This window comes from Dama dama, chromosome 29, assembly GCF_033118175.1.
Source record: "Dama dama isolate Ldn47 chromosome 29, ASM3311817v1, whole genome shotgun sequence".
Classification (NCBI taxonomy): Eukaryota; Metazoa; Chordata; class Mammalia; order Artiodactyla; family Cervidae; genus Dama; species Dama dama.
In genome coordinates, this window is record NC_083709.1 from 51326230 (window position 1) to 51349506 (window position 23277).

Below are 23277 nucleotides of genomic sequence, written 5' to 3' on the forward strand. Positions count from 1 at the left end.
TGAGGTACACACCCAGGTTAAGTGATTTGCCTGATCTGGGGAAAAAACAACAATGACAAGGAGAAGAGCAGGAGGTAGATGCAGGTTCACTTTCTTAACCATGCTAGGAGGGGTGGGGTTGCTCTTCTCTTGTTCCCCCAGTAGTGGCCGTGGGGACAAGTGGGTGACGGAAATGGAGAGGTGGGATATTCGCGAGTTCCAGGACAATCCTGGATAACTGCGAACGGGTGATAGCAACTGAATTAGGGTGATCATCACTGAGCAGTCTTGAAGAAACATCGAGCAAAACAAAGGGGCAGGAGATTCCTTGTTAAGTGTGATACAGACTAAATGCTGAAGAAAATCAGAGAGGAAGATTCCTGCTTATGAAGGAGTTATGACTGTTGTCAGAGGAGTTGGCCTTTGTGCTCATTCTTCAGACACTGGGAAACAAGGAGGTGTGAGTCTTCGAGAGCATTTTCCACTTTTTTGTTCATTTGTTCATCACAGCTGTATTTCCTGCACCTAGACTAGCACCTGTTATGCCCTGAAGTGTTAGTCATTCAGTTGTGTCCAATTCTTTGCGACCCCATGAACTGTAGCCTGCCAAGTTCCTCTGTCCACAGAGTTCTCCAGGCAAGAATACTGGAGTGGGTTGCCATGCCCTTCTCCGGGGGATCTTCCTGACCCAGGGATTGAACCTGGGTCTCCTGCATTGCAGGCAGTTTCTGTACTGTCTGAGCCACCAGGGAAGCCCAGTGTCATGCTCTAATGTCTTATTAATATTTTTTGAATGCAGGAGTGGATTTTAAAATATATATGTATGCTTGCATAAGTATTATGGTCACATGGTTCAAAAGTTAAAAGATTCAAAAAGCTCAAGAAGGAAGTCTCTTTTCACCACTGGCCCCAGTCACACAGTTCCCTTCCACACAGGCAACCAGGTTTTATATATTTTTTTGGATTTCTGGCAAATAGATGTGTGTGTGTGTGTGCTTATGTTTATTCTCCACTCCCTCCCACACACATACTTTTCATACAAATGGTAGCATAATATACACACCGTCCTCCTGCACATGGCTTTTGTTCACTGTGTGTATCTGGAGACTATTCCCTGATAGTCCATTTCCCACAGCAATGGCATCAGCACGCCACACTTTCTGCAGTCGCCTACGCTGCACTTGCAGGTCTTTTTCTTCCGTTGCTCTTAGAGGTAGCGCTGCACTGAGGAATGTGTGAGTGTTGAATGGGGAACCTCTGGGCTAAGGAAGTGAAGTGACTTAAGAGCACTTTTTCAACAACTTTAAAAAGTGCCCACCATTTTTTAAAGATTGGCCGGAAGTCACCCACCACCATGGTTGTGAAATCCCCACTTTTGGAATCTGACAGCTCCATTAGGGACCTGGAGTATCGAGTGAAAGATAGTGGGCTGGCTCTGCTCCTTATGACTCGCATTCCTTTGGAAAAGCTACTGAAATCCTCTTCAGTTTTCACGTCTGAACTGTGGATAGTGATGCTCTCAGACTACGAAGGTTAAATGAGATGAGGTAATGCACAGATGCAGCCTGCCCAGGTGTGTGGTACTCAGGAGAGATTCTCACCTTCGTTTCGTTGTGCTGCCGTGCTGTGATCCTCCGAATTCTCTTTCCTGTTCTTCCTTCTGCCTCCTTATTCCACCTGCTGTGACCAGAACAACTCGGTGATCTGGAGAGCTACAACAAGGATGAGCCTTTCAAGCCTAAGTGAAAGAAGCCAGTCACAAAAAAAACACCTGTTGTAGGAATCCATTTATATGAGATGTGCAGAAAAAGGTAGATCTAGATTGATGGTTTCCTAGGGCTGGGGAATTGGGGGGAATGGGGAGTGACTGCTAATGGGTCCAGGATTTCCTTTTGGGGGTGATGAAATATTTTGAAATTGATGTGGTTGCACAACTCTCAACATACCAAAAACATTGAATTGTGTACTTTAAATGGGCCGGTGTTTTGATACGTGAATTATACCTTAATAAAGGTGCTGTTTAAAAATGCCCTGGCAGAAAAGTGAAATAGAGGAGGAAAGAGGGACAGAAGGGCTCTGAAGCAACACAGGGAGAGGGCTGCATTCGAGGGGCACAGCAGCTACAGCAATGGGCATCAACAGACCTGAACTTTAGTCCCAGCTCAGCCTCCAGCTGGCTGTGTGACCCAGGAAAAGGCCCTTCACGTCTCTGTGCTTTCTCATTAAAACACAAAATGATTCAAAATAAGGAGGTGGAACTTGATGACCTAGGGTCTCTTTCTCATCTGAAAGTTTACAGCTGGCCTCCTGCCTGGGGCTGGGGGAGGAGAGGTGAGGGGAAGCCAGAGATAGGAGGACTGCAGAGATACTGCAGAGGACTGCAGAGGGCCTCTCCCTCCTCTCTTCGCCCTGCTCTGCACCCTGCCCTGGCCTTGAACCTGAGGCCTCAGCTTCCCCCACCCTGGAAGTTCCTGCATGCAGAGGAGAGTATGAGGGTGGGGTCGGGCCAGAGTCAGGAGGCGGCCCAGACAGGAGCCACACTTGCAGATATTACCCCATTTTCTACTCAAAGTTATAGTCTTTGAGAAGGAGGGAATTTGGGAAAATGAACGCAGAGTCAAGGTAAATTCTCCAAGCAGAGAGGTGGCAAAGATAACTTTGCCATCACTGAGGCTGCTTACCATCCTTTAATATATGACGCTGAACTGCACTAAATTAAATATGTGCATTCTAATTGTGGTAAAATGTACCCAAAAGGTACCGTTTTAAATGTTTTTTAAGTGCACAGTTCGGTGGCATTAAGTACCTTCACAGTGGTGTTTAACCATCACCACCACCCACCTCTATTTTTAAACTTATATATTGAAAGATCTGACACATAAAGTGCAAGAATCCTAAGTGTTCCCCCGTGGTTCAGATCAAGATACAGACCGGTGAGCCCACTCCAGGGGGCTCCCTCTTGCCCCCTCCTGTGGATTATATTTTAAGTTTGTTTTTGCTAAATTTAGCTCTTTGCTTGGAAGAGAAAAAAAAGTCCTTTGCAAACAACTTAGGTGGTTTTGTAAATTGCACAGTCAGTATCTCAATGTTTCGTTCCTAGAGGTTCAAGTCCCAGTGTACTGGGGCAGGAAGGCACTGTGTTAGGACCTGGAACGTGTTGTTCCTCCAACAGTGTGAACTCCTGTATCCCATAGCCCAGGGCCCCCTCAGGGGTTGAAAAGTTCGTATTGGAATGAGCTCTTAATTCTCACTACAGATAATGATAACCTTTCTGTTAAACAAAATGTAGAGATATTTTCTACTCACTATCAGGTAATTTGTTGGTTAAGGCAGGCAAACCTACATCCCATCAGGGACATCAAAATTCTGCTGATTCTGTAACTGAACTAAAAATAACATAACCCAGCCCACTTTTCTATTCTATAGATTATGATTTTTTTCCTTCAGATTTAAAAATTAATTTAAATTTTTTGAGATATAGCTGACATATATTAGTTTCAGGTATGCAACATAATGATCTGTTATATGTATATTTTGCAAAAATGATCACTACAATAAGTCTAGTTAATATCTATCACTCCAACTTGTTTTCTTGTGATAAGAACTTTTAAGATCTACTCTCTTGGCAACTTTAAAATATACAATACAGTTTTGTTAACTATACTCAGCATGCTGTGCATACCCAGGACTTATTTATCTTATGACTGGAAGTTTGTCTCTTTTGAACACTTTCACACATTTTTTTTTTTTTCAGTATTTAAATCTGGGCTGTTTGTGGGTGAAGTAAGCAGCAGGAAATTAGAGTATAATTCATCAGACTAAAAACAAAGAAGGAAGCCAATAGGAGACTAACAAAAACAGATAATGAAGGAAACTTAAAGAAGGAAGATATTGGAAATGGATCATATCAACCTCAGAGAGAGAAACAGATTTCACAGTTCTACTGAGGAAATCCAGAAGAAGGCAAAAACAAACAATCCCCCCACCCACCACTGAACTTCATCTCTAACATTTTTACCTATCAATTTTATTCTCTATAATTTTTACCTTAACCAAAGCCCTTCAAAAGCCCGTGTGTTATTCACCACCATGTCTCCAAAGCTCATCACAGGTATCTGGCATGTGATAAACAGTTAAGAACCAGGAAGCAAAGGACAGAGGAACCAGTTGGTAAGGCCCTTTTCTAACTGGAGAAGATGGCATGGCTGGGAGAGACGGAGACAGGAAGCGAGTGTCATGAGGGAAGTGATTACCTACTCATTGTGACAGCTATTGTGCTGGTACTTCCCAGGGTAGGTATGTGGAAAAGATGGACACAAATCTTAGCGGAACTTTTCATTTTAATAAAACACATACAAATGTGTAACCATGTGTGGTGATGGATATTAACTAGACCTATTGTGGTGATTATTTTGCAATATAAACATATCCTGGTTCATTGTATTGTATACATGAAACTAATGTTATATGTTAATTATATGCTCCTTAAAAAAAAAAAAAAAAAAAAAAAACAGGTAAATCAACATTTGGAAGGAACAGGGCAGAATTGCCCAGGGAATACAAGGAAAAGTCTTTCCTTTAAGTCAACACTAGTGGCTGTGAAGAGTTTCTCATTGTGATTTTATTTTGCATTTCCCTATGACTAATGCCATTAAGCATCTTTTTATGTGTATATTAATTACACCTACACCATCTTTAGTGAAATAGCTATTCAAATAATTGGCTCATTTTTTAAGGATGTACTTTTTTTTTTTTTATTTCTTTTCGGTTGTGCTGCAGTTTGCAGAATCCCGGGCTCTATGCAGAAACAGCATGGAGTCCTAACCACTGGACCACCACGAATTTCTGATGAGGTTGTTTTTTAATGGGGTTGTTTGTCTTCTTGAGTTTTGAGAGTTCTTATTCTGGATACAAGTCCTTTATCAAACACATGATATATAAATGTTTTCTCCCAGGGTGTGACTTGTCTTTTCATTTTCTTAATGGTGTTTTCGGAAGCTTAAAAGTTTTAAATTTTGATCAAGTACAAATTCTCAACTTTTTCCCAATACAGACTGTGTTTTTTATTGTTACAGCTAAGAATTCTGTCTAGCCCAAGGGAAGACCTGGTTCATCCTGTTGAAGAGGGGAAGATAAATTGCTCCTATAGGAGACAATGTACCTGAATTGATTTGACTTTAGAATTGACTTTCTGAATGCTTTTTCAGGTGAGTATTTGAGTGCATCCCTGATGAGAAATCATTTAGATTTGGTAAGCAGTTTATAATGAGAATAATAATAGCTAACGCTCATTGAACACAGTACCAGGCGCTTGGCTGACTTCTTGAAATGAATGAACCTCAATCCTCTCGTCACACCTGTGAAGTCAGCCCTGTGACTCCCATGGTTTTTAAAATGGGGACACGGAGGCACTGAGTGATAAGTGAAGTGGTAAAGCAGAGGCTGTAACCCCAGTGGTCTGGCTGAAAGCCCCCAGTGGGCTCTCAACTCCACAGTGGGCAATATTTAAACATCTAGTTCCCGAATTCCAGCGAGCCTTGTCTGATTGTGCAAGTACAAGCCTCCTGGTTCTCAGGCGCTTGCTAAGAGCTAGCTGTGGAATCTACAAGTCATAGGTGACTTTTAGGGGCATAGAAAAGGTCTTGCAACACAAAAGTTTTCTTCTTTAGCATCTATATGGTACCTGAGAGATTTGCCTTTGAGAAATTCTGGGTTAAAGCAACAGCTCTGCAAAGTCTGTGGTGAAATTGATCTCAGCATAGCATTTTGTTGAATGTGTGCCTTGTCTGTCTAAGTGGTTGTAAACTCCCAAGATGAATGAAATCATGTTTTGTTTTTGCATGTCTTTTGGGATTTGTGTTTCTGGGCACAAGGTCTGTGGGGCTCTCTCTGTGGGAAAGGCAACCTGGGTTGAGAGTGTTCTCCCAGAAATGTTTGCCTTTGCTTCTGCCAGACACCCCCAAGGCTGTTACCAGCCTCAAACCACTTTTTGATATTAATGACTCTGCAGAGGGGTTCCCAGACAGGTAGTGTGAAATCAAAAACTCTGTGAGGACAGCTTTGCGGTTACAAATTCTCATGGACAATCTCCTCCCCACACTCTACCTGCTGCATCCAGAGCCAAGGCCCAGGCAGACAAGCTTCCTTGTCTTCTAGGCCAAGGACTGTGATTTTCTAGTCTTCTCTTTCATTCAAGGTGTACCCCTCTGACAATCCCAGTTTTGTACTGGGGTATCGATTCCAATACAGTTTTAGGGGGAGCCACAGTCCTTGTCTCCTGGCCCTGTAAGGGTCTTAAAAGCCAAGGCTCTCAGTCACTAAAATAGGCGCAGGTACTTTTCCAGGAATCCGGTGGTTAAGACTCCGAGCTTCCACTGCAGGGTACATGAGTTTGATCCCTGGCTGGGGAACTAAGATTCTGCATGCCAAGTGATATGGCCAAAAAGAATAAATAAAAAATTTTAATAAAAAAATGATAAAATAAAATAGGTGCATCCCATAGATGGGCACCCATAGTGTCTGTTCTCTCCTCCTTCCCTCAGTTTTTTAGGTTTTTCTTTTTGACCTTAGGGGATTTCCTTTATTTTCTTGTCACTTATTAATTTATAGGACATTTGTATTATTTGATCCAGAATTTGTCTTTTGTTGCAGGAATTTGTTCAAAGTATCTATTCCCCCATATTATTTGGAAGTGGAAGTCAGCCAACAACCATGTTTTTGATCATTTTCCTCAGTACCCAACACAGTACTGTACAGAGGCCAGATGCTTAATCATAGATAACAGCTGTGTGATCGTCCACACTAATCCCAAGGGAAAGCAAATGAAAACGGATTTGTGTATCATATTTTAGTTTTCAGCTGATGCCAAATTCATTCTCCTAAGGGATCAGTGCCTGACAGGGGCCTGGGAATGGGGAATAGGGAAGAAAAGGAGGACCAGGAAGACTCCAGAACAAGGCGAGCTGCCCAGGAAAACCATGCCCACCCTGAGTAAGGGATGGGCTTGTCACGAGACTGGTCACCAAGTTCAAGGTCACTGTAGTTCAAGAGAAAGGCTTCTGTCAGCCCTGTCCCAACTTTTGCAGATAATTATAAGGAAGACAGTTTCTTAAGATTTACTTTTCCACTTATGAAGTCTCTAAATGTATAGTAAGAAGATTTAACAATGTCTCAACAAAAGTTAAGCTCTCGTTTCTCTATTTTTCTTTCTTTCTTCTTCTTTTTTTTTTTTTAAAGAAGAAAAGGGTCAGGTTCTTTGGGGAAAGTTAGGAAGAGAAGATAAACCCCAGATTTTCCCTTCAAATTTTGGGAAAGGGAGTTTTCAATGGGACAGCCATGTTTATTCACTTTTTAAAAAAAAATTTGGCCTCACATCATGAGGGATCCTGGTTCCCCAATCAGGGATAGAACATGTGTCCCCCACAGTGGAAGCACAAATCCCTAACCACTGGACTGCCATGGAATTCCCAAGTTTATTCACTTTTAATAAATATTTGTTGAATGCCCACTAAGGGCTGGGCCCTGTGCAGGACACTAGGGCAAGAGCTGTGAACACAGCCGATGAAGAACTTGCTCTCTGGAACTTCTGTTCCAGGAATGGAGACAGACACTTTATACGTAATCACAGAAATAAATGCATGGATGGTGAGCAGTGTTATAAATGGAAGTGCACTAAAGGGTGCTGTGAAGGATTATAACCAGGGGCTGCCTCGGCTGGGGGTCAGGGAGGGTCTCTGGAGGTAACTCTCTGCAGAGACCTAGAGGATGGGCCCAAGTAGTCAGGTTAAGAGTGTCTGGAAGAACAGACAGCTGGATAGAACAGAGTGAGTACAGCTTCTCATTAGTAATAAACCTATTTACAGAAAATACTGAGGCTTCTGCTTCATCATGATAAGAAAAAGCTTATCATTTGGTACCACTTTGTGGTTTACTGTTTCCTGGGGTGGGGCAGGCTGACATCATTATTCCCACTTTCAAGATGAAGGAATCATGAAAGAAATCTGAGTGTCCATAACAGATGAATGGATGAAGAAAATGCAGTATATACATTCAATGGAATATTAGTAAGCCATAAAAAAGAAGGAAACCTTGCTATTTGTGACAACATAAACTTGAGCACATTTTGCTAAGTGAAATACATCAGACAGAGAAAGACAAATACCACGTGATCTCACTTATATGCAGGATCTAAACAACAACAACAAAATCCCAAACTAACCAAGCAAGCAAACAAACAAAAAAGCTCGTGGATGCCAGAGGCAGATGGTGGTGGGGTGGGAAAAAGAGAAGAGGGTTAAAAAGTACAAACTACCAGCTATAAAATAAATAAGTCATGGAGATATAATGTACAGCATGGGGACTATAGTTAATAATACTGCATTGTTTATTGGAAAGTCGCTAAGAGAATGGATCTTAAAAGGTTTTCATCACACAAAACAATTTTGTAAATATGTTTGGTGATGGATGTTAACTAAACTTACTGTAGTGACCATTTTGCTATATATAGAAATATATATTGTGATAAATAGAAATATTAAGTCATCATGGCAACCCACTGCAGTATTCCTGCCTGGAGAATTCCATGAATAGAGGAGCATGGCAGGCTACCGTCCATGGGGTCACAAAGAGCTGGACATGACCGAGAAAAAAACTAATATAATATTGTATATCAAATATGTATACATATAAGAATGAAGGAACCGAGGCTCAGAGTTGTCAGGTTACCTGCCCAAGTCACACATTTTAAAGAGGGATGGAGTTGCAGACTGTGCTCTGGTTGTTTAAGTACCTCACATTTAAAGGAAACTTTGAAAGGTCCTCAGAAACAAGCAGTTTTATTTTAGGCAGCAGGCTGACAGCTCATTTGATGCTCAACAGAAATAACTAGAGGTTTCTCGAAATAAATGGCATTTTGAACAGGACAAAGGCTCAGAAGGAAGAGGCCTTGGCTGTAGATTTAACTGCAAGTCATCATCATAAATATAACTTGTTTCATCAGGCCTGTAATAAGGTTCTTCTGGGCTGTGGGAATGAAGGCACTGCTGTGGAGTGTGCAGGTTCTGCTGTCAGAAACTGAGTAATGCTGCCTTAATGCCACAGCTATTGACAATAGGACAAATTTCTATGAAAATTACTTTTAATATTGAGTTACTACAACTTAATAGCCACATTTTTTTTTAAAAGATTGGCTAAATCAAAGAACACAAGCTCCTCTCATCACTCATAAAATTAAAGATGGAACAGCAACAAAATGCACAGTTTTTTGTGCCCTTCCTTTCTTTGCTAGAGATATTTAAACATGTTCTGCAGAAGGGCCTATAGTAGTGTTTACCTTTTTTGTTCATCATTACCCCCTCAGGAAAATATTTTAATTTAATATATTTAAACCAGTTAACTAAGCCTAAATATATTAAGTTAAATTCTATAACATGACATGTACAATACATAATTTAATTTAATTTCTTCCTAATGAAAAAAGTTAAATCCTAAGGAATAAGATTATGTCAGATAGAGTTTGACTTTGGAGAGCTCACAGACCATTGTAAAATATAGATTTATTTTTGTCCCTTAAGGATCAATTTTTACCTCTCCTCCTGTTGATGATTCATGACTTAACTGAGAAGCAGAGAAAACACACACACATCTTGGAAATAAGTCATCTTATGATCTTAAGGGGCTTCCCTGGTGATTCAGCAGTAAAGAATCTGCCTGCAATGCAGGAGCCGCAGGAGACACAGTTTCCATCCCTGAGTTGGGAAGATCCCCTGGAGGAGCACGTGGCAAGCCACTCCAGCTCAGTCACCAGTGAGCTACAGGGGATCTACTGAGGGGATCTAAGTCGTCAGTGAGCTACAGGGGATCTACGCAAGTGCCATCTGGAAAGCAGAGAGCTCATCTCCATTTCACAGATGAGAGAACTGAGACACAGAAAGTTTAAGTAAAACTTGCCCAAGGTCAAAAAACTATGGATTGACAAGATCAACATTTGAATACAGGATTTCCTGACTTCAGAGCTCTCTGCTTTCCAGATGGCACTTGCGTAGATACCCTATAGCTCACTGATCTAAGTGAGTGGTTTCACCCAAGCCTCACAAACCACTGGGAACACCAAATGCTTCTGTAATAGAGTCCATAACTGCTAATATTTACAGAACACTTGGCTGATGTTGCAGTGTTTTCCTTGTGTTATTCATCTAATCCTCATAACAGCCTTATGAAGCATATACTGTTGCCGCTCGTGTTTTATAAATTAAGAGGCTCTGAGAGGTTAGGCGCTCCCAGCTTTGAAGCAACAGACCCGTGACTCCTGCTGTACTCATCCCCTCCGGTGTCTGGCTGCGACCACTGCAGGGGACAGCCTTCTCTGAAGTTGTCCTTAGAACCTGGGCAGAGCTTATCCTTGGGACCATGTCATCTCCCTTTCCCCTTCTCTCCCCCTCCTCTTCCCAGCTCCTGTGTTCTTCTTCCTCACTTCAAAACATTTAAATCCTGGGCCAGGGCTGGGGAGCAATCTGACGAATAGTCATTATTGGTTTGGGAGTCCTAGTGTTTGCCCATTAACAAAGACATCTGGAAACATAAAGCCTTAACTTACAAGACTGAATGGTGGATTCAGAGGGTGGGAAGAATCTCAGTGAGTCGAGGTGATGTTTGGAAGCTGAATTAGTCAGGGTACCTATAGGAAGTGGATGGCACCCTCAGGTGGGGAGTGAAGGAGAATGGAATAAAAGGATAGTTTTTAGATGTGTGTGATTATGGCATCTAATCCCATCACTTCTTGCCAAATACATGTGGAAACAGTGGCAGATTTTATTTTCTTGGGCTCCAAAATCACTGTGGACAGTGGCTGCAGCCATGAAATGAAAAGATGCTTGCTCCTTGGAAGAGAAGCTATGACAAACATAGACAATATATTAAAAAGCAGAGACATCACTTTACCAACAAAGATCTGTTTGGTCAAAGCTATGGTCTTTCCAGTAGTCATGTATGGATGTGAAAATTGAACCATAAAGAAGGCTGAGCACTGAAGAATTCATGCTTTCAAATTGTGGTGCTCAAGAAGATTCTTGAGAGTCCCTTGGACAGCAAGGAAATCAGACCAGTCAATCCTAAAGGAAGTCATTAGAAGAACTGATAATAAAGCTGAAGATCCAATACTTCGGCCACCTGATGCGAACAGCCAGCTCACTGAAAAACACCCTGATGCTGGGCAAAACTGAGGGCAGGAGGAGAAGGGGGTGACAGAGGGTAAGATGGTAGCATCGCTGACTCAGTGGACATGAGTTTGAGCAAACTCTGGGAGAAAGTGAAGGACAGGGAAGCCCGGCACACCACAGTTCATGGGGTCTCAAAGAGTCGGACATGACTTAGTGACTAAACAGAAGGGCAACAGAGGAGGATTAAGAGAAGCCAACGTGGGACAGTGTAGCACCACATGGCTGGCATCAGCAGAAGCCATTGCCACCCTGGCCTGAAGGGGCAAGGGGAGGAGTGGTCCTGGGAACCTGAGAGACTTGCTACAGCTTCAGAGAGGGACCCTGCCCCGGGAGAGATTAGAAGCCAGCCCCTGCCACCCAACAGGGCGAAAACTAAGGAAAGAAGTACTCTTTGCCCTTTTTCTGGGAGGCCAGGTTATGCAAGTGCTTCCCACTGGCCACACCCAAACTGCAGGCAGATGTTAGAGGAGGTACATTCTACTGAGAAGGCCAGCAGAAGTCAAATGAAAACTATTACATACATGAGGGACTTCCCTGGCAGTCCAGTGGTTAAGACTCAATGTTTCCAACTCAGGGGGTGTGGGTTCAATCCTTGGTCAAGGAACTATGCCCCCATATGTCACAGCTAAGATTCTGCATGCCACAACTTAAGATCCTACACACCGCAACGAAGATCAAAGATCCCGGTGCCGCAGCTAAGACCTGGCACAGCCAAGTAAAGAGATCAATGCGTAAAAATTACAAATAAGACCTCACCACACAAGCCCTCAAGGTGAGTCTTCATTTTAAAAAGAACTGCATGAAAAAACACAAAACAAAACCACATGCATGAGATAATTTCAGGAAGTCATGTTATGAAGAAAACAAAAGGAGGGAAGAATCTAGAAATGGAGCAGCATTATTTTGCTGAGGGTGTTTAGGGAAAGTGGTTTGGGGGCAATGTCATCGCTGAAGAGACACAGAGGAAAGTCCACAGAGGCCAGAATCCCAGGCACAGAGTGGAGTGGGGACGCGAGGAGGGGCCCTGGAGGGCAGTGCTGACCCCAGCACAGTGGCCCTGTGTGACAGGTCAACACAGGGCCAGTTTCACAGGTGAAACAGACGACACCTCAGTCTTGTCTGAGTGGCGGACAGAAGAGCAAAGGCGGGCACAGGCCGTGGAGTAACTGCCTGCCACCTCCTCCCTGGGTGGACAAGTTACTTAGCCTCTCTGTGCCTTAGTTTTCTGTGTATGAAGTACAGATAACAGTGTCCACTCACAGGGTGGTAATGAGGATAAAATGAGCATATTCTTGAACAAACTCTGCCTCACTTAGCATGTGCTCATCACACTCCAGGTGGGAGGAGGCAGTGTGGCCCCAGGGACCGCACACTAGGGGGAGGCAGACACACCTGCCTCACAATACAAGGCAAGGTGAGCTGTCTGCCAGCAGAAGGGGCTACACCTGGCTTTGCAGAGGAGGAGCCTTGAGCAAAGTTCTTGCAGGGGAGTCCATTTCCAGAAAGCCCTTTTCACTAATATAGCCAGAACTCAGGTCCAGTGAACATCAGTTGACAGTCTCAGGGCTTTATAGAAGGAAAGAAATCAAATAGGGGATTTAAAAGATTAGAGGTTTCCTAGGTGGTCAGAGGACAAGAAGAATCAACTGAGTTTGAAATCAGGGCATGATTAAGCAGTGCACCAAGAATCCAGTAGGTGGCGTAAATGGGCCATTCACCGGGAGAACTTCCATTCCTCATTGTCTGTGAGATATGGGGGTTCTTTTTCTCTCACTTACACCTCCCCTCCGCTTCCCCTTGCCCTCATTCCCCGTCCCCACCCCCCACCACCTTACTCAACTACAGAAACAGGAAAATCCTTATTGGAAGACCTACTGAACAATTCAAATAAAAAAATAAATAATATATTTTGATCCCCTCTCCCTCAAAATTTTCTGGTCAAAATTCATGGTTTCCAGACATTTTATGTGCATCTACCATCCATTTTACCAAATATATGTTGCCATTTCACCATGTTAGTCGTTCAGTTGTATCTGACTCTGTGATCCCATGGACTGTAGCCTACCAGGTGGTAAGTGGCTCAGATGGTTAAGAATCCGCCAGCAATGCAAGAGACCTGGATTGGATCCCTGGGTCAGGAAAATCCCCTGGAGAAAGGAATGGCTACCCACTCCATTATTCTTACTTGGAGAATTCCATGGACAGAGGAGCCTGGCAGGCTATGGGGTCGCAAAGAGTCAGACATGACTAAGCAACTAACACTTTTACTTTTTTTAAACTTTGATTTCACCATAGTGATTAGACGTTTTAAATGATCTTTACTTAATGAGGTTAGTTTTTTAAAAATTAAGACAAGCTACTTATAATTAATATAACTAAGCACTTTCCAGAAAGCTGAATGCAAGTATGAGCCTATAGCATATACAGAAATGTTGGTTTATGTTGAGGTCAACTTTCTAAACACAATTTTGATTATACAGTTTTCTAGAAGAAAGACAAAAAATAGAATGCTTCTGAATGAGTTAATGGGATCAGTTTCTCTGTGAGTTAGATCTAAATTTTCTGAAAGCAGATGCAAATGTTCTTATTTTTTTTGTGGATCTATGGAGTTGGTTTACTAAGGGAAAAAATTATGCATTTATCATCCTTTGGAGTATACACTATCTTTTCTACATTCATGTGGGCAATTTGGAAGGTAAATAATTTCTTTTTCATCATAAAATAGAATAATATTACATAAAATATAAAAAATGTAAGAATAAAAGGGAAAAAAAATCACCCTTAATCTCAGTAGTTTTTTTGAAAGTGCTGGCAGTTTGATGTATTACTGTACTTTTTCTTCTGCATATTTTCATTCATTCATAGAACAGACATTAATGGACCAATTTCTATTCTGGGATCTGGGGATCTAATTGTAAACAATAAGCTAAGCTCCTGACATCATAGAATAAAAAGAAAAATAATTAGTGACTAAGAGAAAGAAGGATAATCTCAGTCCATCGCCTGCACTGTGGAGAAAATGGAACAGGATGATAAGGAAATATGAGGTGTCGTCATTAGATCAAGTGCTCGGGAAGAGCCTCACAAGAAGGTGGCGGTGAGCCGTGACTTGAATTACTAGGAAGGAGCTAGCATGTGAAGAAACGGAAAGGAGCATTCCAGGCAAAGAGCATGTGCAAAGGCCCTGTGGTACAGAAACACTGATGTATGAGGACCCAGAATAGGTGCTGGGTGACTGTAGCACAGCACAGGACCAGAGCTGAAAGAGGAGACGTGGTCAGAGAGCTGGTCTGGCAGCCAGATCATGCTGGCCTGGTAAGCACGTGGAACTTCATTCTGTTAAGCATTGTATATACATTTGTAAGAATACATTCGTCATCCTGACTTTTCCCTGTGACATTATTAACATACTTTTCCTCATGTCACTGCATAGACTTCAAAACCATAATATAAAACCAATACTAAAATTCCATCAAGTTGGTCTTCAATAATTTACTGAACTCTTTTCCCTATGAAAGGTATATCCTCTTAACAAATATACCCAAGGTAGCAATATGTACTTCATGCAAAATTATCTTCTTTTAAATAAGATGATTGTTATTGGTTCCAGTTATTGTTTCAAATTAGTTGAGCTAGACTTTCTTGCTTCTCCTAAGGAAGTTCATTTTCAGACAGTGTGTTTACATTTTAATGAGGTAAAGGAAAAGTGAACTTAGACAATTCTGACATTTTAAGACCAAGATGAGTGATGAGGGAGCAAAACAAGACATTCACAGTAATCTAGTCTCTCAATCTATCCCCGTCTGAGATTATATTTATTCAAAAAAGGCTAAGATCAGAAACACTATTGTCACAGAAGCAGGAAGAATAACGTTCTGAAACTAGTGAGCTTTGATCTGTACTCAGCATTGGAAACCAAGGAAATCTGGCAGTGCTTTGCTTAAAAATAGAAGAGAGAATAGTGGTTTCTCTGGTCTGCCCATGCTTAGTTAGACGATTAAAAATAATGCTGCGACAGATGCTGCTATGTTCATGGTCCTGTGAACATGAGTGTTCTAGGGAACAGTTTTATTGGTGAGCTTACTTTGTGACCTGTAAGAAGTTGATTTTTAGCAATCATGTAATTAAATATTAATATTTGGGGCTTCCCCGGTGGCTCAGTGGTAAAGAACTCACCTGCCAACGCAGGAGATGCGGGTTCGATCCTTGAGTCAGGAAGATCTCCTGGAGAAGGAAATGGCAACCCACTCCAGTATTCTTGCCTAGGAAATCCCATGCTCAGAGGAGCCTGGCAGGATGCAGTCCCTGAGGTCACAAAAGAGTCAGACACGACTTGGCAGCTCAACAACTAATAACAACAACTAATAATTTGCACCTTCTGAGAAAGCTGACTGCATCTTCAGAAGTGACTTGTGCATTTATTATTAGCTCTGATTTAGTTGGTATTCCTGATCATGGTCATGCTGAGGCTGCTTGGCTGACATGGTAGCTATGCCAAAGGGCCCAAGGAAACAAGTGTGTCCATCATGGGAGCCAGAATTTTTTGCACAATTAGTTACTGAATAACTGTGTGCATACAGCACCTGCAGAAGCAGGTCTGCTTGTCTTAGCAGCTGCATAGCACCTATTTAAAATGTTTTGGAGATGCCTTTATTATCTGACCATAAGCCCTTGGTAAAACTATATTTTGCAGTGTACTTTTAATACAACTTATAAATTCTCCTCTGTGCTGTTTGTGCTTGGATTTCTAACACTGGAAAAGACTTTAGAACTTATCCCAAAGTCCTCATTTTTATAGATAAGGAAGCAGAATCCAAAGAGATTAAAGGACTCACCCAAGGTCACTCAGCTAGTTAGAATTTAGAGTTTTTCTTTCTTTTCTTCTTTTTTTTTTTTTTTAAAACAAATCCAACATTATTTTTAAGTCAGCCTGGTGTTGAACAAAGGCCAGACTCATAATGGCAGATTTCAATGAGCCACCAGCCACTTTTTCTCAAAATAAAGCAAAGGTATCAGCTCTAAAGTTGAGTTGCGTCCCTCAAGAATTCATGCGTTGAATTCCTAACCCTCTAAATGTGACCTTCTTTGGTAGTGGAGTCATTGCAGGTGTAATTTATCAAGATGAGGTCAATATGACTGGTGTCCTTGTCAGAGGGGGAAATTTGGATACAGATGCACACAGGGAGAAGGCTATATGAAGATGAAGGCAGAGACCAGGTGATACTTCTATAAACCAGAGAAGAGCAAGGATCTCTAGAAAACCACCAGAAGGTGAGTGAGAGGCAGGGGACAGACCTCTCACAGCCCTCAGAAGGAACCAAGCCTGCCTCAGCATGTCCTCTCTTGATCCTGGACTTCCAGCCTCCAGAATGATGAGACAATACATTTCTGCTGTTTAAGCCACACACTTTGTGGTACTTTGTATACTGCCCAGCAAACTAATACAAATACACATGCCTGCTGCTTATCTAATGAGTTAGAGAGTCCAAAAGTAATGTAACTGTGCCTTTGGAAAATGTGAAAGAACTCTTCCTAAGCCCACAAATACATGATATTAATAGGAAACTAATTTGTGGCTACTGATCCGAGAGTTATGGATTGCCAAACAAAAAATTACAAAAATTTCCTAAAATCCAACTATTAAAGCCTGAGGGGTCTCTGAGACCTCAAATGGTCTGGCCTGACCCAACCATGATGTTTTATAGACAAGTCATGCCACCCTATCTAATGCTGTTGGATGAAGCTAGGGACTGAATTTAAACTTCTGATTAATTCTTTGTATTTTGATAGTTTTTCATGTTCTCATTTGACTTCTTTGTAGTACAATGCATGATAATGATTTTAAATTTTTGTTCCTTTTCTTTCTCAAGAGTTATTCCTTTCTTTAATGGGAAAATTCATATTTCTGTTCTATTCTATTTTATTCCTTTGACTGTGCCAAGGGGCACATGGATCTTAATTCCCCAACCAGGGATCGAACCCATGTCCCTGCAGTGGAAGCATAGAGTCCTAAACACTGAACAGCTAGGGAATTCCCCCTGTTCAATTTTAAGTCCTTCTCTCCAAGTTGTCATTTCCTTTAGTTGTCCCCAGCCTGTCACTGTATCACCCTGTGCGGTAACATTACAGAGGGAGACAAGAGGTGGACAGCGACCAGGACATTTGTCTCCCTCTGGTTCTCTCACATCTGGACAGAGAAAGGCACGACTTAAAGGAGCCAATTGAACCACTTTTCCCTTCACAGCCACTGCAAGGAGGTGACCTACAGGGGAGACTGATGCTTGGCTTATACGACGAAATCTCTCCTGAGGACTCAACATGAAAGTACAAAGTTCCAGCACAAAATCAAGTACAGTATAACCTTTCTAAGCCTTTGTCCTATTAAAAACTATTTACCTGAGCTGGCAGGTAAAATTATGGCCCAGAGACGAGAACACAGAGGGCAGCAAATGAAAGAATTAGAGCACTGTTAAAATTAGATTTGTCATTCAAGCAGCAAAGCCATTGCCTGTTGGGGCTGTTGGAGGCACCTTCAGAGGTCTCCGGCCAAGGACGCGGATGTGGCCAGAAAAGACGGAATGTTTCCTGTATTTCAGCCGATGCTTCCTGCACCCCTGCCACCTCCTGCTCTGGTTATAGTTCAGAAAAGGGTGGATTCACTGAGAGCCCTGCATCTAAAGTCCCCAGGTCCGTTGCCTCACCTTGGCTTTTGTTTTGTTGTTTGGCTCTGAAATGGTTTTGGTTATCAAAATTTGGCCTCAGGTTTTGGCCCTTAGAATGTCTTTGCTTTTCAAGCAGGAAATTATCAAGAATTACAAAAAGGCAAGTCAGAATCATGGCATTTAGAAAACAACCATATTACTTTGCCTCGAATGGCCTTTGGAGGGGGAAAAATAATTGAATCAGTGACTGAATACTGAGCCGCTTTGCATGACTCATTAAACTGCCATTTTCAACACTTTTGCCTCATGCTGTAAGAATGATAGAATCCTATAACAATCTATACATTTAAATTCTTTTATATCTGAAAAGCCTCGTGGTACAAGTGCCTACGGATATGAGCACAAACATCAATTGAAATACAAGACAGTCATAATAGAGCTAAATTTGATAAGCCACTCAAGCATGACCCAGGCAGCCCAGTCTCTTAAATCAGGATGCACAATTAATTGCTACTGTTTTATTTATTATCTTTAATCCCTCATTGGATACAGTTGACTTGCTACTTCCTGGGATGAGGCCACAGCATAGGCGGGAATGAATAATTTTTAAATTATGAAGCAATTTCTTTGTTACAAACCTGGGCGCAGACAGTGTAAATTCTAATCATTTGTTTTCCCCAGTATAGCGCCCTTTGAACTTGGAAAGGGCATTCATTTTTCCCTCCTTCTACCCTTAGTGGGCAGAAAGTCAGGGCATATCTTATCCTTGGAGGTCATTGGTGTTTTTCCTGCTCTTTCAAAGGCATAATCCCCTGAGATTCCTTCCTGTCATCCTGAAGTCTCACTAAAGACCTGTATTGTATTTAAAATGGTAAAATTCTCCCCAGGGTGAATTAGCCCTTTCTACAGCCCTCTTTTACACTGCCTCCAACCTGGTTTATCTGTTTCTGCTCATTTCGCCAAGGTCTACACCTCTCAGGAGGTAAGGATTTTTCACTTTGTCTATGGTTTTGAGCTGAGCCAGACTAATGAATCAATGGGATTTGATTTCAGGGGCATCGGGAAACCGTTTCCTTCCTGTCAATTCAATAGCTTCCTCCATTGTCTTGATGTGGCCTAAAATGCCACTGTTAGGGATTTTATCCCTTGTCTTTGTTCCCTAGTAAAACATATATTCTTGTGGGAAGTTTAACGCTTTAGGCAGTAACAGTTTTTTAGAGTTGGGTTGAGCTTAAATACATCTGTAGAATCCTATCTTGAGAGGAAGCCATGTAAGGCAGAGAGGCAGCACTGGTGGGGAAGGGGCCACACTGAACAGACCCAGAGAGCAGACAACCCTTAGCCTTCCCACTTGACTGGTATGGTTTGAAATAGCTACATATTTAACATAATTTATACTTTATAATATATAATATTATAATACATACTAATATATAAAACTAATTTATACTAATATAATATTATAATGCTAATACTATTATAATACTAATATTTATACTAATATATAATATACTAATATATATTTCAAACCATACTAATAAGTTCTCTCTCTCTCTATATATATATATATATATTCCAAGATGCTTCATATTAAAATACTATTCCTGATCATAAAGCATTAATGTGAAAATATTAAAACACTCATAATCCTACAGTCCTGACATACCTAATCTTTTTTTGTACTTTTACATAGTCAGTATCATACTTTATATAAAATTGTTCTTTATTCTGTCTTTTTCAATTAACACTATGTTGTGTACATTTTCTCCTGGTGGATTTTTTATGGCTAAATAGTATTCCATTTATTTAACCAGTTTCCCATCAATCTTTGCTGTTAGAAAGGATAATAGCCAACATTTATAAAATGTTCTAGGTCCTTTTCTAAATTAAACCGACTTGAGTTGGTTAATTCACTTCCTCTTCACAAGAGCCCACTAAGGAGGTACAGGCTTTACCTGAGTGTAAAAGATGACAGAGCAGCCACTGAGAGGCAGTAAGAGTAGATCCAGGATTCAAACCCCAGCGTTTTGCCTCCAGGGTCTGGACTGTCAGCATTTCTGTAGAAATCTGATCTGCGGGGTCGCAAAAGAGTCAGAAACGACTTAGCGGCTAACCCACAACAAATCTGATCATTTTGTCAATATTAGGATAGGTTGCCTAGGAGTATTGCTTTCTGTAAAAATGACTCACTTGGCAATGAATTTTTATTTTCTTTCCTTCCTTGATGTTTAAAAACAAAACCCCAAACACCTGTGTTACTGTAACTGAATGGTTCTATTTAAATTTTGCCTTTTTTTTTTTTCTTTTTTCTTTTTTTTTCTTTTCAGCCATGGATTTACGTGTGTTCCCCATCCTGAAAAAAAAAAAAATAAATAAATAAATAAATTTTGCCTTCTGCAGCCGAACTGCTAGCAAGCGAAGGGACCATAGAAAGAAAGGCTAGTCTGCGCAGGCGCCCTAAAGTCCTTGAATAACAGCACCTCTGAGATTTGTGAAAGCACATTTAGATCAGGCGCATCCTGGGCCTGGCCTCCCGTTCCCTGAGTTGCCTTGGATATGAGGCGGATTATCACTATCACTCCTGTGGGTTGCTGTTTTTACCAAGGGTTGGGAGTCAGTGACAGGATGCCTCCCCAGCCCTGTATCTCCTGAGAACAGTGTGTGTACTGGGAAGCTGGCATCGGGAGGTGCCCCTGGAGGGGCAGCCTGGGCAAGGAAGCCAGACATTCATTTGCTTAGTTTTGGTTTTTTATATATATTCATATATAATAGGCTTTTAAACGTTCCATAAAATTGGTTAGCTGAGTTATGGAATGTCTATTCAGCGGAGTTGTATGAACCAGATACTAACTGTACTTTCCATGTCCTAACATGGAAAGATGCCCAAAGCATTCTGCTAAGGAGAAAGAGAAAAAAAAGAGAACAAATTACAGAACTGCACCCATCATACAATTCCATTTCAGAATATGCATAGAAAGAAAAAAAAGATTGCCTCTAGAAGCGGAGATGGGGAGGGTGCAGGGCCTTCCATTTTCTATCCTCTGCACATTTATATTCTTTGAAATTTTCAGTCTGCATCTTGTTTTTGTTCAGTTACTAAGTCACCTCGGACTCTGCAACCCCATGGACTGCAGCACAGTCAGGCTACTCTGAACATCTATTACTTTTAAAATTAATATAAAACCAACAGAGACTTTATAGTAGACTATTTAGAGTACAAAATTTTTAAATATATAAACTCATATTTATAAATAGGAAAAATATATAGAGAAAAAAACAAGATCTAAGGGAATCTAGTAAAAATAGTAAACAAGTACTAATTGAACTGATATTTGGGGAATGGAAATATATTTTTCCCTACTGTGTTTTCCAAATGTTTACTAACATAATTGTATGACCACTTCATACTATTTATGTACTTTACAAGTAGATATAATGGAATAAAGCATGAAATCATATTAGAAGTAAACCAAAAAGGCAACTCTGAAAGGAAAAGAGAAAATGTCGAGTAGTGATAAGAATGAAACCTAGGACCCAGCTGCCTGGGTTCTCCCCTAGGCTTACTGTGTGATCTTGGGCAAGTCACTTGGCCTCTCTGGGCTTTAGATTCGTTATCCAGCCCAGAGGTTCTCAACCCTCATGCACATCAGGATCACCTGGGGAGTGTTTACTTCTTTTTGTCATTGGAAAATTCATTTATACATATATTTTTATTCTTTTTAAAACTTTTTTCCCATTTAGATTGTTACATAACATTGAGCAGAGTTCCCTGTGCTATACAGTAGGTCTTTGTTGGTTCATTTTAGATATAGCAGCGTGTACATGTCCATCCCACACTCCCTAGTTATCTCTCCCTCTAGCCCTTCACCTGGGGAGTGTTTAGAATCACCCTCTCTAGGATGGAGCCTGGACAGGCTCCCGGGTGATTCTGGTGAGCACACAATGTAATCACACTGAGCCAGTCTAAGCTCTGGGAGGGTCCGTTCACTCCTACTGGGAAGTCTCTCCATCCAGGCTCAGAAGTGACTAGTGGTCATTTAAGTAAGTAAATAAGTAGATGTTTATGTAGCTCTTAGAGAAGAAATGTGTAAAATATACCATTTGGCTGGATCACCTCTTGGTTTTGAAAAGTGATTGCTCTTTGCTCATAATAACCACTTTCCTTTGGGATTTTTGCTCAGCATTTGGGTGTAAAGAGTATGCATTTTTAAAGCTGTCCAAATGCCTATTTATGCAGCAGACCATAACTCCTCTCTGGATAGGCTGCTATGCTTTATCAAATAAATGATACACATTTTAAAAACTGTCTGAAGGGGCATTTACCTGAGGGACTATTATTGTGTTTGGATTTTTTTTTCCCCCTGAGCCCTTATGGTTCATTGGGTAAATAATATCTTTTAACCAATTTTTAAATAGATGTGTCTAGCAAGATGCCATTTTATCAATCATTCCACTCTTATACTCTTCAGAGTGGGCTCTTTTAGCATGTTGTTTATTTTAAATTTCACATTAAGATGCTTTATGAAAAAAAGAAGATCAAATATTAAAAAAAAAATAGTATAAGGTAGAGAGCTGACATCTGGCTTTTTTTTCCTCTGGCACATAAAAAGACTTCCTTATAATATTACTTTTCTTCTCTGGGGCTACTTCAGTGCTAAATTCAAGACATTTTTGCCTTTAGGCAATAGACCCTAACCCTGTTCTTCATTGAACTTTCTTGGTTTGATTAGTTTTGGAGAAGGTGGAAGATGGGGGACACTGTAGAACAAGGGGGAGTTATTTAGATATGACTGTGAAACAGAAGGACAGCTGGTAGGACTGGGTTTGTGTCAGCATGAGTCATGTGACTTCTGTAAGAAATAGAGCCAGGGATAGAGAATTGACATGGCGATCTCAACTGAGGAGAGGGAAAGATCTGCAGAAAATGATAAGCATGTTTAGAGCATTGGTAAGTAAGACCAGGGACCTTATATGGATCCAGGTTCTTAGTTGCAGGCAACAGAGTCTACTCAAGCTGGATTATGCAGAAAGGGGTTTACCAAAGGGTGTTAATGATTCACCGAATCTCCTGGAAGGCCACACAGGCCTGGAAATTGTACACAGGCCCAATGTATCCAGGAGAAATGAGCAGTCAGCTCTTAAAAGAGTGCTTCTCAAAGTGTGCTCCCAGACCAGTGGCATCAACATCACCTGGACATTTGGTAGAAATGAAAATTCTCAGACCTCCTCCAAGGCCCACTGAAGAAACTCTGGGAATGAGGGCCAACAATCAATATTCTAACAAGTTTTCTAGATGGTTCTGAAGTACAGTGAAGTTTGAAAACCACTGTCTTAGTATGGTTCTAAAAAAGGCACCATGGTTGCTGCTTCCCATTCTTTGGCACTGGTGAAATTGGGAACTGGATGCCTGAAACTGCAAG